Below are 18,933 nucleotides of genomic sequence, written 5' to 3' on the forward strand. Positions count from 1 at the left end.
TGGATGGACGAGCGACTGCCGACACAGAGGTAGCTACAGCCGTGGACTACCGTACTATGTCTGCTGCTAATATAGACTGGATGATAATGAGATGAAATCAATATATATATATATAATATCACACTAGTACTGCAGCCGGACAGGTAGATATATTTATTATGTAATGACTGATGACAGACCTGCTGGACACTGTCAGCTCAGCAGCACCGCAGACTGCTACAGTAAGCTACTATAGTAGTATGTATAAAGAAGAAAGAAAAAAAAAAAACACGGGTAGGTGGTATACAATTATGGATGGACGAGCGACTGCCGACACAGAGGTAGCTACAGCCGTGGACTACCGTACTGTGTCTGCTGCTAATATAGACTGGATGATAATGAGATGAAATCAATATATATATATATATAATATCACACTAGTACTGCAGCCGGACAGGTAGATATATTTATTATGTAATGACTGATGACGGACCTGCTGGACACTGTCAGCTCAGCAGCACCGCAGACTGCTACAGTAAGCTACTATAGTAGTATGTATAAAGAAGAAAGAAGAAAAAAAAAAACACGGGTAGGTGGTATACAATTATGGATGGACGAGCGACTGCCGACACAGAGGTAGCTACAGCCGTGGACTACCGTACTGTGTCTGCTGCTAATATAGACTGGATGATAATGAGATGAAATCAATATATATATATATATCACTAGTACTGCAGCCGGACAGGTATATATATTTATTATGTAATGACTGATGACGGACCTGCTGGACACTGTCAGCTCAGCAGCTCCGCAGACTGCTACAGTAAGCTACTATAGTAGTATGTATAAAGAAGAAGAAAGAAAAAAAACAAAAACGGGTAGGTGGTATACAATATTATATATATATTATATACAATTATATATATATATTATATATATTAAACTGGTGGTGATTATTAAACTGGTGGTCAGGTCACTGGTCACACTATCAGCAACTTGCAAGTAGTACTCCTAAGCAGACAATCACAATATATATTATACTGGTGGTCAGTGTGGTCACAATGGCAGTGTGGCACTCTGGCAGCAAAAGTGTGCACTGTACGTTATATGTACTCCTGAGTCCTGCTCTCAGACTCTAACTGCTCCCCACTGTCAGTGTCTCCCCCACAAGTCAGATAATACAGTCACACTATCTATCACTTCAGCAAGTAACTAGTCTAGTACTCCTCCTAATGCTCCCCAAAATTACTACTGTGTCTCTCTCTACTCTAGTCTCACTCTCTTCTCTATAAACGGAGAGGACGCCAGCCACGTCCTCTCCCTATGAATCTCAATGCACGTGTGAAAATGGCGGCGACGCGCGGCTCCTTATATAGAATCCGAGTCTCGCGATAGAATCCGAGCCTCGCGAGAATCCGACAGCGGGATGATGACGTTCGGGCGCGCTCGGGTTAACCGAGCAAGGCGGGAAGATCCGAGTCGCTCGGCCCCGTGTAAAAAAAATGAAGTTCGGGCGGGTTCGGATTCTGAGGAACCGAACCCGCTCATCTCTAATGCATACACTATAATCCCACATTTATGGTACCATCTATCCAGCGCCATTACTCCTATTCCACTAGGGGGTCTCTGTATATGGAGCAGGGCGGCTGGGGAAGGACGATACAGATAGTAACCTACCCCACACACATCTGCAACATGACTGAGAGAGCATTCATATTTCTGTTACATATGCTGGACCTCTGCTGTCTCTTCTGCCATATTGTGTCCATTCGGGACTTGAGACTTGAGGATAGTTACTAAAGATTGATCTGTTCACTCTATCTGTGGGGAACACAAATCTGGAAATGTGTGAGAGCAAATGCTGGAAAACAAGGAATGATCATTCAGAGAAATTGGTTAAATCCATTTGATTTACAACTTTGGCGGTCATTCCGAGTTGATCGCTAGCTGCAGTTGTTCGCAGCGTAGCGATCAGGCTACAAATCTGCATTTCTGCGCATGCCCCACAATGCGCACGCGTGACGTATGGGTGCATAGCCCATTGTGGTTGTGCACAGGTTCTAACGAAGTTTTCAGTCACACTGACAGCCGCAAGAAGATTGACAGGAAGGGGGCGTTTCTGGGTGTCAACTGACCGTTTTCAGGGAGTGTTTGCAAAAACGCAGGCGTTCGCTGGGCGGGTGTGTGATGTCAGATCCGGACACGAATAGGCTGAAGTGATCGCAAGCGATGAGTAGGTTCAGAGCTACTCAGAAACTGCACAAACTCTTTTTGCAGAGCTCGGCTGCACATGCGTACGCACTTCTGCTAAGCTAATATACACTCCCCAATGGGCGGCGGCATAGCGTTTGCATGGCTGCTAAAACTAGCCAGCGAGCGATCAACTCAGAATGGCCCCCTTTGTCCGGGCAATAATTTTTTTGTCCGTTTGCCAGTGTTTGGGAGCAAATGGGTGATCTGCTCCTACATTGTACACAGGGGTGTATCTAGGGGTCCGAGCGCCCCTGGCAAAGTAAGATACTGGTGCCCCCCACCCTAAGACTTGATGTTCGGAAGGCCTAAAAAGGTGCGTGGCCACACACTAGTACCCCCAATTCAAATTGCACCACACAGTAGTACCCCTTACTCACATTACACCACACAGTAGTACCCCTCACTCACATTACATCGCACAGTAGTACCCCTTACTCACATTACACCACACAGTAGTACCCCTCACTCACATTACATCGCACAGTAGTACCCCTTACTCACATTACACCACACAGTAGTACCCCTCACTCACATTACATCGCACAGTAGTACCCCTCACTCACATTACACCACACCACACCGTAGCGTTCATTCAGTGCTGTATAAACTATACATTTTGGTGCCCTGTACAAGAAAGAGAGTTGGTAGCCTCCTCTCCCCCCCCCCCCCCCCCCCCATCCCCCATACTTGTAGCAGGGATAGCAAGCACTACAGGCACGTGCGAAAGATAAAGGGGCGTGGGGGAAGGGGAGTGAAAAACAATATAGTTCCAATTCACATTACACTGCACAGTGCTACCACTTGTACACATTACACCTAACCATACAGTAGGGACACTACTGTCTGCCTGCAAGAGACACTAATCCCCCCCGCAGCTGGCCACCCGCCCCTGCGCCCGTGAGAGAGACTAACTTTATCCCTCTGCGGCTGCCCACCCACACAAAACACTAACTTCCCCGTCGGCTACCCGAAAGGTACACCCCTATCCGCCCGCAAGAGTCATTAACTCCCCTCCGCGGCTGCCCGCAAGAGACATCCTTCCCCGTAATAGACACACTGGGGTGGTCAATCGGCGTCACTCACGGATCTCCTGCTGTAGCAAGGACTTCACTTGAGCGGCCAGCAGATACAGCACGTCACTGGCTCACGGGATCCCCCTTCACTGTCCCGCGAGACTACCTGTGATTGGAGGAGCTCCTCGCGGCAGCTGTTACTGAACAGCTGAGCCACGGAAGGGAGACTCCTCCAATAGACAACGTACAGTATAGGGGCCCCGGGACTGCCGCCCCTGCCTTAATCCAGCCACAGATAGCAGCCACTGGAACTTGAGCCGCAGTCCAGCACAGCGACCGCACTACAGTGAGGAATGGAAACTCTAAATAAACTACAGTTCCCAACAGTCATTGCTGCCAGGATGTCCCGGCAGGAAGGGCTGCTGGGAACTGTAGTTTAAATCGAGTTTCTTCACTGTAGTGCGGCCGCGGCGCCGGACACCGACTCAAGTTCCAGTGGCTGCTATCTGCTGAGCTACACAGGTACTGCCTCTAGTAATTAATTCTACACCCTGACTGCGGGTGGCACCACCGGGTGGCGCCCCTCCTCTGCCGGCGCCCCTGGCGAGTGCCATCCTGGCCAAGGCATAGATACGCCCCTGATTGTACATTACCAGATTTCTGTTCCCACCAGACAGATTGCACAGAGAAATCTTTAGTTGTGTACCCAGCTCAAGTACCGACCCAGTATTTATGGGTTATTGCTATAATATATTACTACACATTTTTTAAAAGAAAATAATAATAGGAAAAATAATAATAATAATAATAATAATAATAATAATATATAAACAACAATAATAATAATAATAGTAATAATAATAATAATAATAATAATATATAAACAACAATAATAATAATAATAATAATAATAGTAGTAATAATAATATAAACAACAACAATAATAATAATATAAACAATAATAATAATAATAATAATAGTAATAATATAAATAATAACAATACAATGTTAATATCTAAGGATTCCCCACAAGAGTTAGGGCGCTGGCCTGTTTCATACCCTCCAGCTGGACCTTTTTGGCAGGTACAGTACCTTTTTGTAATGGTCTGTATCGTTTTTTGTCTCTCCAAACTTCCATTAAAAGTATAGGAAAAGAGGTGTGACCACGCCCCCTTTACCAGTGTCCACGCCCCTTTTCTCATTTGTGCTGATTTTTATGTGTAAAATGTTGGAGGGTATGCTGTTTGCCCCACTAGCCCCCACCCACACCCACACACACACTTTTCCCTCATACTTTTTCTTAGTCAATGAAATTAGATGAAATAACAAATCAATCAGTCAATCTTTCCTTTGCCTTTTCTTCCACTACGTACATATTCCTCATACATATCCCTGCACTGCACTGGAGCCTCTTTCTCTGGGGTCATATCGTTTATGACACTGCCATCCTGTCTGCCCCCGCTATGCCGCAGTGTTTCATAGATGGGCTAGAACTGCTGTGTGTTTGTGCCGCTGCTTAGCCAGCCAGCCTCGGCCTAAATTGGTGAACAATATTGTGAGGTGGTCAAAATTGACTGGAACTGACTGGAAATTAATGTTATTGAGGTTAATAATACTGTAGGGACAAATACAAGCCAAAATGACATGATATTAGCTGTTTTTATCAATTGGGAAAAAAATACAGATCTAAAACCAAAAGACGTGACAGTGTTTTTGCAAAACCAAAGTTAAAATGTGAAGATGAATCCAGATCCAAAGCCAAAACAGGGGGGTCAGTGTACATCTGTAATTACTACTGATGATAACTGGGGCAGTGCACTGACAAGAGTGGTCTGTAATTGCCCAGGGGCCTTCTATACAATAATTACATTTCATTATATTTTTTATTTTTCCTAAAAATACTTTTAGATGCTGACAGATGAAAGGGGGCCTTTATGTTGGTACTAGGTTGGTGTGTGGGAAGGACATACGCCCCACCAGAGCCGGCCTTAGGCATAGGCAAACTGGGCAAATGCCTAGGGCATTTGGTATGCTTAGGGGCACCAGCAGCTTCTGCTGATTAAAATGGTATGCAGCATGCCTATATTCTGTGTGTAACTGCGGCTGTATCTGCATATAAAATGGTACGTTGCAGTGTATTCCTGGAAATCACTGTAATGTAGCATTTCGTATGCAGATACAGCCGTAGTCGCACACAGAATATAGGCATGCTGTGTACCATTTTAATCAGCAGAAGCTGCTTGTGCATCCGAGCCACATAGTAATGCAAATAAGATGCATTTTCGTAAACAAAAGGCGTCCGACGTTAGCAGAGCTGCCAACTGACTCATGCCAGGCATCTCCTGCAGAACTAGCGGTGGTGCTAGGGGGCACCAGTCAAAATCTAGCCTAGGGCATCATATTAGTTAGGGCCAGCTCTGCGCCCCACCACTCCTTGCTCACCCAACTCCTGAAGTCTGCCAAAATCTCAGAAGTACTAACCGTCCATGAAGTCACGTGACAATCCCTGTTTTCCTCCACAATTACCACGTCTCACGCTTCTCTACATGTGTGCTATTTTATCAGCAATTAATAAAAATCCAACCTCCAGATAAAGGCAATATGGTGCATCATAGCTCAGCCAAAGAGCACAGCAGACAGCAGCACAGAGTATTTAAGTTAGAGTACTGTGTAAGTATTTATTAAACATTTTATAATCAGTCTTCTAGAGCAGCTCAGGAATGTAAAGTCATATATAACAGGTAGTATTATAGCATTGTTAAGTAATTGGAGTATGATGCTTGTAAATGACCCTCTAAAAATGAGAAAAAAATGCATTTAAAAGAAAAAAGACTTGAAGCAGTGACAATATCTGCGGTGTGATGTCACTAATTGTCTCCATGGAACAATGCTCCCGACCTGGGATTTGTGTAGGGATCAGCGGACAGCGCTGCCGGGGAGTGTACTGTGAGAGGTGACAATAACAGCCCAACATGTGGACACTTCTGCCTGGTCCCTGAGGCCATGTCTGTATACTGCTAGACGCACCAGCACTTGGGCCACACTGATCCCGGGGAATGTAATCATTTGGTTGTTTGGAATATACTGTAACTAGTCCATACTGCAGAATAGAGATCTGCACCCTGGCAACACCTGTGTCAGAGATCCAGTACTGATTGGAAACCAGGAATGACAGCAGGTTCCCCAGAATTGTGTGTAGGCCCACTGGCAGCAATAAGAGTAATGCAGTACAGCGCTGGTCACACTCTGGGAGTGTGCAGGGTAATGCAGTACAGGCCCATCCTATGACCTAATTGCCACAGTGTGTACCTCACTGCTCTCTGGCAGTAATGGGTTAATGGCATGCAGAGAAGGGCCGCTGGCAGTGGAAGGGTTAATGGCATGCAGAGAAGGGCTGGAAGGGTTAATGGTATGCAGAGAAGGGCTGCTGGCAGTGGAAGGGTTAATGGCATGCAGAGAAGGCCCGCTGGCAGTGGAAGGGTTAATGGCATGCAGAGAAGGGCTGGAAGGGTTAATGGCATGCAGAGAAGGGCCGCTGGCAGTGGAAGGGTTAATGGTATGCAGAGAAGGGCCGCTGGCAGTGGAAGGGTTAATGCCCTGCAGAGAAGGGCTGGGAGGGTTAATGCCCTGCAGAGAAGGGCTGGGAGGGTTAATGCCCTGCAGAGAAGGACTGGGAGGGTTAATGCCCTGCAGAGAAGGGCTGGGAGGGTTAATGCCCTGCAGAGAAGGGCTGGGAGGGTTAATGCCCTGCAGAGAAGGGCTGGGAGGGTTAATGCCCTGCAGAGAAGGGCTGGGAGGGTTAATGCCCTGCAGAGAAGGGCTGGGAGGGTTAATGCCCTGCAGAGAAGGGCTGGGAGGGTTAATGCCCTGCAGAGAAGGGCTGGGAGGGTTAATGCCCTGCAGAGAAGGGCTGATGGGGCACCTGGTGTGGGAAGAGATGTATGATGTGTCAGACAGGGGTGACATGGCAGCAGGGCACAGGGACAATGGTACACTAGCAGCAGGAACTTGTCCCTATAGCCTTCTTGTCTGTTCTCTCCACTGGAACCATTTCTATGGTTACACTCACCCATCTCCAGGTCTGGCTCACATCTCGCCTCCTCCTCCGCCTCCTCCCTCCTGCATCTCTGAGGGGATTTAATCACGACAGAACTCCCCCCTTCGCCTCCACACAAAATACAAGAGATTTCTATAGAATATTCAGCATTTGCTGATGACAGTGGATGAGAAATTTGCGTCTTGCCTTTAATCCCTTAGTCCAGAGAGAAGAAGCAGAAATCCCCCCTCAGCCCCTGCATGGCCCGCGGCACATAGATGCTCCCAGTGAGGTCCAGGCTTGTAGATGGATGCCGCATCCTCTATGACTGGCCATGGATGAATGTCCCCCCCCCCTGCGCCGGACTCACTGTGTGTATCTCTGTCTCTCAGCCCACCCCCCTGCTAGCTCTGTTTTCCCAGTGAAATAATTTCTCCTTTGTGATGTAATTATGGTTTCTGGTCACACAGCAGTGCAGGGAACCTCTCACAGGCTGCCGTCCCCTCCATCCTTCTCTCTGCCACTGTCCTCTTGTTGTTTTCCTCTCAGAGCCATTTGTCTGTGCAGCTGCACTAGGCTTCCATCTTGTCGGTTCCCTTCCCCAGCCCTCCTCTCCCCCACCAAGATGTGCCTAGTGAAGATGAATAGAAGATGATGAAATCTCCCAATCTTCAGTATAATGACCCCTTCCAGTCTTCGCGATGATGCCCCAGTATTTTCCAGAACAGGCCCTGGGGACCAGAAATTCCAGGTTTTCCTTCCCAGAAATGAGTTACATCCTTTTTTTTTCCTGTCCCTTTTTTCCTTCTCTTTCTGTCCTCTTGATGGAACAAATAAAATCCAATGATCTAATTAGCAGCCTCCAGTAGCCCCGGTCCTGATTGGTTGCTGCGTTAGGAATATGAGGTGCAGGACTGAGCGCTAGAGAAGGATCAGCAGCTCCCTCTGTGTGGTACAGACCTGGTTCCTCCTACCGGGGAGGCGGAGGCTGAGGCTACAGATGACATGTTAGTGGGAGATCTATAGATGGAAAGAGAGGGAGAAGATATGACCACGATGACGCAAAGCGACAATAAGTCACATCATACAATGTACAGATCCTAGGCTGAAGTCACCACCATAGACCCAGCAATAGGTGCCTCATACCTCTATTCCTGTGCCTCACATTTCTTACATAAAGAACAATACATTCATCATTTGCTCATTAGAATTGCTGTATATAGAGACACTGAGGGCCCCTGGGGCTCTTCCAGCTTACCTGACACAAGAAAAATGGACTTTCTTTTACTCAAGGCACCTCTGTGTGTCTCATACGGTTCCCTCCACATAGTAAATGCAACAGGTACTTGTGTATTATAAGACACGTGATAAACACCGATCACTGTACATGGTAACATCCCAGTGTTTGCTAATGTGACAGAATTCATTGGAAATTCTGGGGTTTTAGTGGAATGTTTCAACACGGACCCTAATATATTATGCATGGAAACCTATGTAAAAGAAATGTGCTTATTGATGATTCTAAAAGCTATCAACACCCAGTGTCCTGTCCCTCTCGTCTGGATATGAGATCACTCAGCAGTATATCAGGGTATGGCGTCAGTATAATAGTAATGTTACAAGTAAGTGTGACCCCATCTATACATGTGGTGGAAACCGTAACAATCCCCATACAACCAAACTGCACCAACATACATCTCCTCACTCATCTCATAATATCTCCTAGAGATGAGCGCCGGAAATTTTTCGGGTTTTGTGTTTTGGTTTTGGGTTCGGTTCCGCGGCCGTGTTTTGGGTTCGACCGCGTTTTGGCAAAACCTCACCGAATTTTTTTTGTCGGATTCGGGTGTGTTTTGGATTCGGGTGTTTTTTTCCAAAAAACCTAAAAAACAGCTTAAATCATAGAATTTGGCGGTCATTTTGATCCCAAAGTATTATTAACCTCAAAAACCATAATTTCCACTCATTTTCAGTCTATTCTGAATACCTCACACCTCACAATATTATTTTTAGTCCTAAAATTTGCACCGAGGTCGCTGTGTGAGTAAGATAAGCGACCCTAGTGGCCGACACAAACACCGGGCCCATCTAGGAGTGGCACTGCAGTGTCACGCAGGATGGCCCTTCCAAAAAACCCTCCCCAAACAGCACATGACGCAAAGAAAAAAAGAGGCGCAATGAGGTAGCTGTGTGAGTAAGATTAGCGACCCTAGTGGCCGACACAAACACCGGGCCCATCTAGGAGTGGCACTGCAGTGTCACGCAGGATGTCCCTTCCAAAAAACCCTCCCCAAACAGCACATGACGCAAAGAAAAAAAGAGGCGCAATGAGGTAGCTGTGTGAGTAAGATAAGCGACCCTAGTGGCCGACACAAACACTGGGCCCATCTAGGAGTGTCACTGCAGTGTCACGCAGGATGTCCCTTCCAAAAAACCCTCCCCAAACAGCACATGACGCAAAAAAAAAAAGAGGCGCAATGAGGTAGCTGTGTGAGTAAGATAAGCGACCCTAGTGGCCGACACAAACACCGGGCCCATCTAGGAGTGGCACTGCAGTGTCACGCAGGATGTCCCTTCCAAAAAACCCTCCCCAAACAGCACATGACGCAAAGAAAAAGAAAAGAAAAAAGAGGTGCAAGATGGAATTGTCCTTGGGCCCTCCCACCCACCCTTATGTTGTATAAACAGGACATGCACACTTTAACCAACCCATCATTTCAGTGACAGGGTCTGCCACACGACTGTGACTGATTTGACGGGTTGGTTTGGACCCCCACCAAAAAAGAAGCAATTAATCTCTCCTTGCACAAACTGGCTCTACAGAGGCAAGATGTCCACCTCATCATCATCCTCCGATATATCACCGTGTACATCCCCCTCCTCACAGATTATCAATTCGTCCCCACTGGAATCCACCATCTCAGCTCCCTGTGTACTTTGTGGAGGCAATTGCTGCTGGTCAATGTCTCCACGGAGGAATTGATTATAATTCATTTTAATGAACATCATCTTCTCCACATTTTCTGGATGTAACCTCGTACGCCGATTGCTGACAAGGTGAGCGGCGGCACTAAACACTCTTTCGGAGTACACACTTGTGGGAGGGCAACTTAGGTAGAATAAAGCCAGTTTGTGCAAGGGCCTCCAAATTGCCTCTTTTTCCTGCCAGTATAAGTACGGACTGTGTGACGTGCCTACTTGGATGCGGTCACTCATATAATCCTCCACCATTCTTTCAATGGTGAGAGAATCATATGCAGTGACAGTAGACGACATGTCCGTAATCGTTGTCAGGTCCTTCAGTCCGGACCAGATGTCAGCATCAGCAGTCGCTCCAGACTGCCCTGCATCACCGCCAGCGGGTGGGCTCGGAATTCTGAGCCTTTTCCTCGCACCCCCAGTTGCGGGAGAATGTGAAGGAGGAGATGTTGTTGACAGGTCGCGTTCCGCTTGACTTGACAATTTACTCACCAGCAGGTGTTTGAACCCCAGCAGACTTGTGTCTGCCGGAAAGAGAGATCCAAGGTAGGCTTTAAATCTAGGATCGAGCACGGTGGCCAAAATGTAGTGCTCTGATTTCAACAGATTGACCACCCGTGAATCCTTGCTAAGCGAATTAAGGGCTCCATCCACAAGTCCCACATGCCTAGCGGAATCGCTCCGTGTTAGCTCCTCCTTCAATGTCTCCAGCTTCTTCTGCAAAAGCCTGATGAGGGGAATGACCTGACTCAGGCTGGCAGTGTCTGAACTGACTTCACGTGTGGCAAGTTCAAAGGGCATCAGAACCTTGCACAACGTTGAAATCATTCTCCACTGCGCTTGAGACAGGTGCATCCCACCTCCTATATCGTGCTCAATTGTATAGGCTTGAATGGCCTTTTGCTGCTCCTCCAACCTCTGAAGCATATACAGGGTTGAATTCCACCTCGTTACCACTTCTTGCTTCAGATGATGGCAGGGCAGGTTCAGTAGTTTTTGGTGGTGCTCCAGTTTTCTGTACGTGGTGCCTGTACGCCGAAAGTGTCCCGCAATTCTTCTGGCCACCGACAGCATCTCTTGCACGCCCCTGTCGTTTTTAAAAAAATTCTGCACCACCAAATTCAAGGTATGTGCAAAACATGGGACGTGCTGGAATTGGCCCAGATTTAATGCACACACAATATTGCTGGCGTTGTCCGATGCCACAAATCCACAGGAGAGTCCAATTGGGGTAAGCCATTCCGCGATGATCTTCCTCAGTTGCCGTAAGAGGTTTTCAGCTGTGTGCGTATTCTGGAAACCGGTGATACAAAGCGTAGCCTGCCTAGGAAAGAGTTGGCGTTTGCGAGATGCTGCTACTGGTGCCGCCGCTGCTGTTCTTGCGGCGGGAGTCCATACATCTACCCAGTGGGCTGTCACAGTCATATAGTCCTGACCCTGCCCTGCTCCACTTGTCCACATGTCCGTGGTTAAGTGGACATTGGGTACAGCTGCATTTTTTAGGACACTGGTGACTCTTTTTCTGAGGTCTGTGTACATTTTCGGTATCGCCTGCCTAGAGAAATGGAAACTAGATGGTATTTGGTACCGGGGACACAGTACCTCCAACAAGTCTCTAGTTGGCTCTGCAGTAATGATGGATACCGGAACCACGTTTCTCACCACCCAGGATGTCAAGGCCTCAGTTATCCGCTTTGCAGTAGGATGACTGCTGTGATATTTCATCTTCCTCGCAAAGGACTGTTGGACAGTCAATTGCTTGGTGGAAGTAGTAAAAGTGGTCTTACGACTTCCCCTCTGGGATGACCATCGACTCCCAGCAGCAACAACAGCAGCGCCAGCAGCAGTAGGCGTTACACGCAAGGATGCATCGGAGGAATCCCAGGCAGGAGAGGAATCGTCAGAATTGCCAGTGACATGGCCTGCAGGACTATTGGCATTCCTGGGGAAGGAGGAAATTGACACTGAGGGAGTTGGTGGGGTGGTTTGCGTGAGCTTGGTTACAAGAGGAAGGGATTTACTGGTCAGTGGACTGCTTCCGCTGTCGGCCCAAGTTTTTGAACTTGTCACTGACTTATTATGAATGCGCTGCAGGTGACGTATAAGGGAGGATGTTCCGAGGTGGTTAACGTCCTTACCCCTACTTATTACAGCTTGACAAAGGGAACACACGGCTTGACATCTGTTGTCCGCATTTCTGGTGAAATACTTCCACACCGAAGAGCTGATTTTTTTGGTATTTTCACCAGGCATGTCAACGGCCATATTCCTACCACGGACAACAGGTGTCTCCCCGGGTGCCTGACTTAAACAAACCACCTCACCATCAGAATCCTCCTGGTCAATTTCCTCCCCAGCGCCAGCAACACCCATATCCTCCTCATCCTGGTGTACTTCAACACTGACATCTTCAATCTGACTATCAGGAACTGGACTGCGGGTGCTCCTTCCATCACTTGCAGGGGGCGTGCAAATGGTGGAAGGCGCATGCTCTTCACGTCCAGTGTTGGGAAGGTCAGGCATCGCAACCGACACAATTGGAGTCGGACTCTCCTTGTGGATTTGGGATTTCGAAGAACGCACAGTTCTTTGCGGTGCTACTGCTTTTGCCAGCTTTAGTCTTTTCATTTTTCTAGCGAGAGGCTGAGTGCTTCCATCCTCATGTGAAGCTGAACCACTAGCCATGAACATAGGCCAGGGCCTCAGCCGTTCCTTGCCACTCCGTGTGGTAAATGGCATATTGGCAAGTTTACGCTTCTCCTCCGACAATTTTATTTTAGGTTTTGGAGTTCTTTTTTTACTGATATTTGGTGTTTTGGATTTGACATGCTCTGTACTATGACATTGGGCATCGGCCTTGGCAGACGACGTTGCTGGCATTTCATCGTCTCGGCCATGACTAGTGGCAGCAGCTTCAGCACGAGGTGGAAGTGGATCTTGATCTTTCCCTAATTTTGGAACCTCAACATTTTTGTTCTCCATATTTTAATAGGCACAACTAAAAGGCACCTCAGGTAAACAATGGAGATGGATGGATTGGATACTAGTATACAATTATGGACGGGCTGCCGAGTGCCGACACAGAGGTAGCCACAGCCGTGAACTACCGCACTGTACTGTGTCTGCTGCTAATATATAGACTGGTTGATAAAGAGATAGTATACTCGTAACTAGTATGTATGTATAAAGAAAGAAAAAAAAAACCACGGTTAGGTGGTATATACAATTATGGACGGGCTGCCGAGTGCCGACACAGAGGTAGCCACAGCCGTGAACTACCGCACTGTAGTGTGTCTGCTGCTAATATAGACTGGTTGATAAAGAGATAGTATACTCGTAACTAGTATGACTATAAAGAAAGAAAAAAAAACCACGGTTAGGTGGTATATACAATTATGGACGGGCTGCCGAGTGCCGACACAGAGGTAGCCACAGCCGTGAACTACCGCACTGTACTGTGTCTGCTGCTAATATATAGACTGGTTGATAAAGAGATAGTATACTCGTAACTAGTATGTATGTATAAAGAAAGAAAAAAAAACCACGGTTAGGTGGTATATACAATTATGGACGGGCTGCCGAGTGCCGACACATAGGTAGCCACAGCCGTGAACTACCGCACTGTACTGTGTCTGCTGCTAATATAGACTGGTTGATAAAGAGATAGTATACTCGTAACTAGTATGTATGTATAAAGAAAGAAAAAAAAACCACTGTTAGGTGGTATATACAATTATGGACGGGCTGCCGAGTGCCGACACAGAGGTAGCCACAGCCGTGAACTACCGCACTGTACTGTGTCTGCTGCTAATATATAGACTGGTTGATAAAGAGATAGTATACTCGTAACAAGTATGTATGTATAAAGAAAGAAAAAAAAACCACGGTTAGGTGGTATATACAATTATGGACGGGCTGCCGAGTGCCGACACAGAGGTAGCCACAGCCGTGAACTACCGCACTGTACTGTGTCTGCTGCTAATATATAGACTGGTTGATAAAGAGATAGTATACTCGTAACTAGTATGTATGTATAAAGAAAGAAAAAAAAACCACGGTTAGGTGGTATATACAATTATGGACGGGCTGCCGAGTGCCGACACAGAGGTAGCCACAGCCGTGAACTACCGCACTGTACTGTGTCTGCTGCTAATATAGACTGGTTGATAAAGAGATAGTATACTCGTAACTAGTATGTATGTATAAAGAAAGAAAAAAAAACCACGGTTAGGTGGTATATACAATTATGGACGGGCTGCCGAGTGCCGACACAGAGGTAGCCACAGCCGTGAACTACCGCACTGTACTGTGTCTGCTGCTAATATAGACTGGTTGATAAAGAGATAGTATACTCGTAACTAGTATGACTATAAAGAAAGAAAAAAAAACCACGGTTAGGTGGTATATACAATTATGGACGGGCTGCCGAGTGCCGACACAGAGGTAGCCACAGCCGTGAACTACCGCACTGTACTGTGTCTGCTGCTAATATAGACTGGTTGATAAAGAGATAGTATACTACTAATATTATATATACTGGTGGTCAGGTCACTGGTCACTAGTCACACTGGCAGTGGCACTCCTGCAGCAAAAGTGTGCACTGTTTAATTTTAATATAATATTATGTACTCCTGGCTCCTGCTATAACCTATAACTGGCACTGCAGTGCTCCCCAGTCTCCCCCACAATTATAAGCTGTGTGAGCTGAGCACAGTCAGATATATACATTGATGCAGCACACTGGGCTGAGCAGTGCACACAGATATGGTATGTGACTGAGTCACTGTGTGTATCGTTTTTTTCAGGCAGAGAACGGATATATTAAATAAAACAAACAACTGCACTGTCTGGTGGTCACTGTGGTCGTCAGTCACTAAACTCTGCACTCTCTTCTACAGTATCACAGCCTCAGGTCAATCTCTCTCTCTCTCTCTCAACCCTAATCTAAATGGTGAGGACGCCAGCCACGTCCTCTCCCTATCAATCTCAATGCACGTGTGAAAATGGCGGCGACGCGCGGCTCCTTATATAGAATCCGAGTCTCGCGAGAATCCGACAGCGTCATGATGACGTTCGGGCGCGCTCGGGTTAACCGAGCAAGGCGGGAGGATCCGAGTCTGCTCGGACCCGTGAAAAAAACATGAAGTTCGTGCGGGTTCGGATTCAGAGAAACCGAACCCGCTCATCTACCCGACCTCTCCACTCTGAACAAGATCTGCGTCTCTCATCCACATGTATTACTAGTTCCCACTCAGAATTACAGGACTTTATCCGGGCTTCACCCACTCTGTGGAATGCCCTCCCACGCACAATAAGACTCTCCTCTAGTCTCCAAACCTTCAAGCGGTCCCTGAAAACTCATCTCTTCAGACAAGCCTACCACATTCCAGACCCACCCACATAACCTTCAGTGCTTCCCGATCTAATTACATCCTCTCTGTACAGATGGAGCAGCGCTAATCATGGCTCCGTCTGTACCTAGTTATACCCGTCTGGAGCGAGCGGGGAGCGCATGCGTCATAGACGAGCATGCACCTCATTCAAAGTGAATGGGAGTGTCTGTGTACGCTCGGCGGTGGGCTGAGGGGCAGGCACGTCGCTCGCCCCCGCCTGCGATGCAGCCACGCTAAATGATCATGGCTCCATCTGCACAGTACACATTACCTCAAATATTTTGGGCGGGATGTACTAAGCAGAAAATGTGGTAAACTCCCTGTTTACCGCATTTTTCTAATGTAATATCTCCCGGCCGACAGGTCAGCGCCGCGGAAGGGTTCGCCAGCTTTTTCTGGCGATACCCCGTAGAAGCCTATGGGCTTCTCTCTGCAGCGCTGTGTGAGGGATCCGATCGAATCCCTCCCAGCATGCCCCGCAGCCGCCCCCGTCATTCTGCACTTGCGCGGAATGACACAGTGGGGGGCCGAAACCCAAAAGTCAGGGAACCGCTGGGGATCGTGAAGGACAGCTCTTATCAGAATGCACTTATCTTAAACAAATGCACTGGCCCCCATAGTAATTCCACACATTGCCCCCCATAGTAATACCACCACACATTGCCCCCCATAGTAATACCACCACACATTGCCCCCCATAGTAATACCACCACACATTGCCCCCCATAGTAATACCACCACACATTGCCCCCCATAGTAATACCACCACACATTGCCCCCCATAGTAATACCACCACACATTGCCCCCCATAGTAATACCACCACACATTGCCCTCCATAGTAATACCACCACACATTGCCCCCCATAGTAATACCACCACACATTGCCCCCCATAGTAATACCACCACACATTGCCCTCCATAGTAATACCACCACACATTGCCCCCCATAGTAATACCACCACACATTGCCCCCCATAGTAATACCACCACACATTGCCCTCCATAGTAATACCACCACACATTGCCCCCCATAGTAATACCACCACACATTGCCCCCCATAGTAATACCACCACACATTGCCCCCCATAGTAATGCCACCACACACTGTTCCCCATAGTAATACCACCACACACTGTTCCCCATAGTAATACCACCACACATTGCCCTCCATAGTAATACCACCACACATTGCCCCCCATAGTAATACCACCACACATTGCCCCCCATAGTAATACCACCACACATTGCCCTCCATAGTAATACCACCACACATTGCCCCCCATAGTAATACCACCACACATTGCCCTCCATAGTAATACCCCCATAGTAATACCACCACACATTGCCGCCCATAGTAATACCACCACACATTGCCCTCCATAGTAATACCACCACACATTGCCCCCATAGTAATACCACCACACATTGCCCCCATAGTAATACCACCACACATTGCCCCCATAGTAATACCACCACACATTGCCCTCCATAGTAATATCACCACACATTGCCCCCCATAGTAATACCACCACACATTGCCCTCCATAGTAATACCACCACACATTGCCCCCCATAGTAATACCACCACACATTGCCCCCCATAGTAATACCACCACACATTGCCCCCCACAGTAATACCACCACACATTGCCCCCATAGAAATACCACCACACATTGCCCCCCATAGTAATACCACCACACATTGTCCTCCATAGTAATACCACCACACATTGCCGCCCATAGTAATACCACCGCACATTGCCCTCCATAGTAATACCACCACACATTGCCCCCCATAGTAATACCACCACACATTGCCCTCCATAGTAATACCACCACACATTGCCCTCCATAGTAATTCCACACATTGCCCCCCATAGTAATAACAACACACATTGCCCTCCATAGTAATACCACCACACATTTCCCCCCATAGTAATACCATCACACATTGCCCTCCATAGTAATACCACCGCACATTTCCCCGCATAGTAATACCACCACACATTGCCCCCCATAGTAATACCACCACACATTGCCCCCATAGTAATACCACCACACATTGCCCCCCATAGTAATACCACCACACATTGCCCCCCCATAGTAATACCACCACACATTGCCCCCCATAGTTATACCACCACACATTGCCCCCATAGTAATACCACCACCACACATTGCCCCCCATAGTAATACCACCACACATTGCCCCCCATAGTAATACCACCAAACATTGCCCCATAGTAAAACCACCACACATTGCCCCCCATAGTAATGCCAACACACATTGCCCCCCTTAGTAATACCACCACACATTGCCCCCCATAGTAATTCCACACATTGCCCCCATAGTAATGCCACCACACATTGCCCTCTATAGTAATACCAACACACATTGCCCCCCATAGTAATACCACCACACATTACCCTCCATAGTAATACCACCACACTTTGCCCCCCATAGTAATACCACCACACATTACCCTCCATAGTAATACCACCACACATTGCCCCCCATAGTAATGCCACCACACACTGTTCCCCATAGTAATGCCACCACACATTGCCCCCCATAGTAATGCCACCACACATTGCAACCTATAGTAATACCACACATTGCCCCCATAGTAATACCACCACACATTGCCCCCCATAGTAATTCCACACATTGCCCCCATAGTAATTCCACACATTGCCCCCCATAGTGATACCACCACACATTGCTCCCCATAGTAATTCCACACATTGCCCCCCATAGTAATTACACACATTGCCCCCCATAGTAATACCACCACACATTGCCCCCCATAGTAATTCCACACAATGCCCCCCATAGTAATTCCACACTATGCCCCCAATAGTAATACCACCACACATTGCACCCCATAGTAATACCACCACTCATTGCCCCCATAGTAATTCCACACATTGCCCCCCATAGTAATACCACCGCACATTGCCCACATAGTAATACCACCACACATTGCCCCCATAGTAATTCCACACATTGCCCCCCATAGTAATACCACCACACATTGCCCCCCATAGTAATACCACCACACATTGCCCCCCATAGTAATACCACCACACATTGCACCCCATAGTAATACCACCACACATTGCCCCCATAGTAATTCCACACATTGCCCCCCATAGTAATTCCACCACACACTGTTCCCCATAGTAATGCCACCACACATTGCCCCCCATAGTAATACCACCACACATTGCCCCCCATAGTAATACCACCGCACATTGCCCACATAGTAATACCAC

At 47.5% G+C, this 18,933-nt stretch overlaps 1 protein-coding gene across 2 annotated transcripts in view; it reads right to left on the reverse strand.

Annotated features, from left to right (window-relative positions):
• LRRC4B (leucine rich repeat containing 4B) overlaps positions 1–18,933 on the reverse strand; it is a 403,841-nt gene that overhangs the window by 150,497 nt on the left and 234,411 nt on the right. The window contains exon 2 of one of the 2 annotated variants that reach the window (XM_063942014.1): positions 7,315–8,301. The exons of the other annotated variant lie outside the window; for it this stretch is intronic. The gene's annotated coding sequence lies outside the window, so the exon portion shown is untranslated. The remainder of the gene's footprint in view (positions 1–7,314; positions 8,302–18,933) is intronic. 2 annotated transcript variants of the gene reach the window in all.

This window comes from Pseudophryne corroboree, chromosome 10 (genome assembly GCF_028390025.1).
Source record: "Pseudophryne corroboree isolate aPseCor3 chromosome 10, aPseCor3.hap2, whole genome shotgun sequence".
Classification (NCBI taxonomy): Eukaryota; Metazoa; Chordata; class Amphibia; order Anura; family Myobatrachidae; genus Pseudophryne; species Pseudophryne corroboree.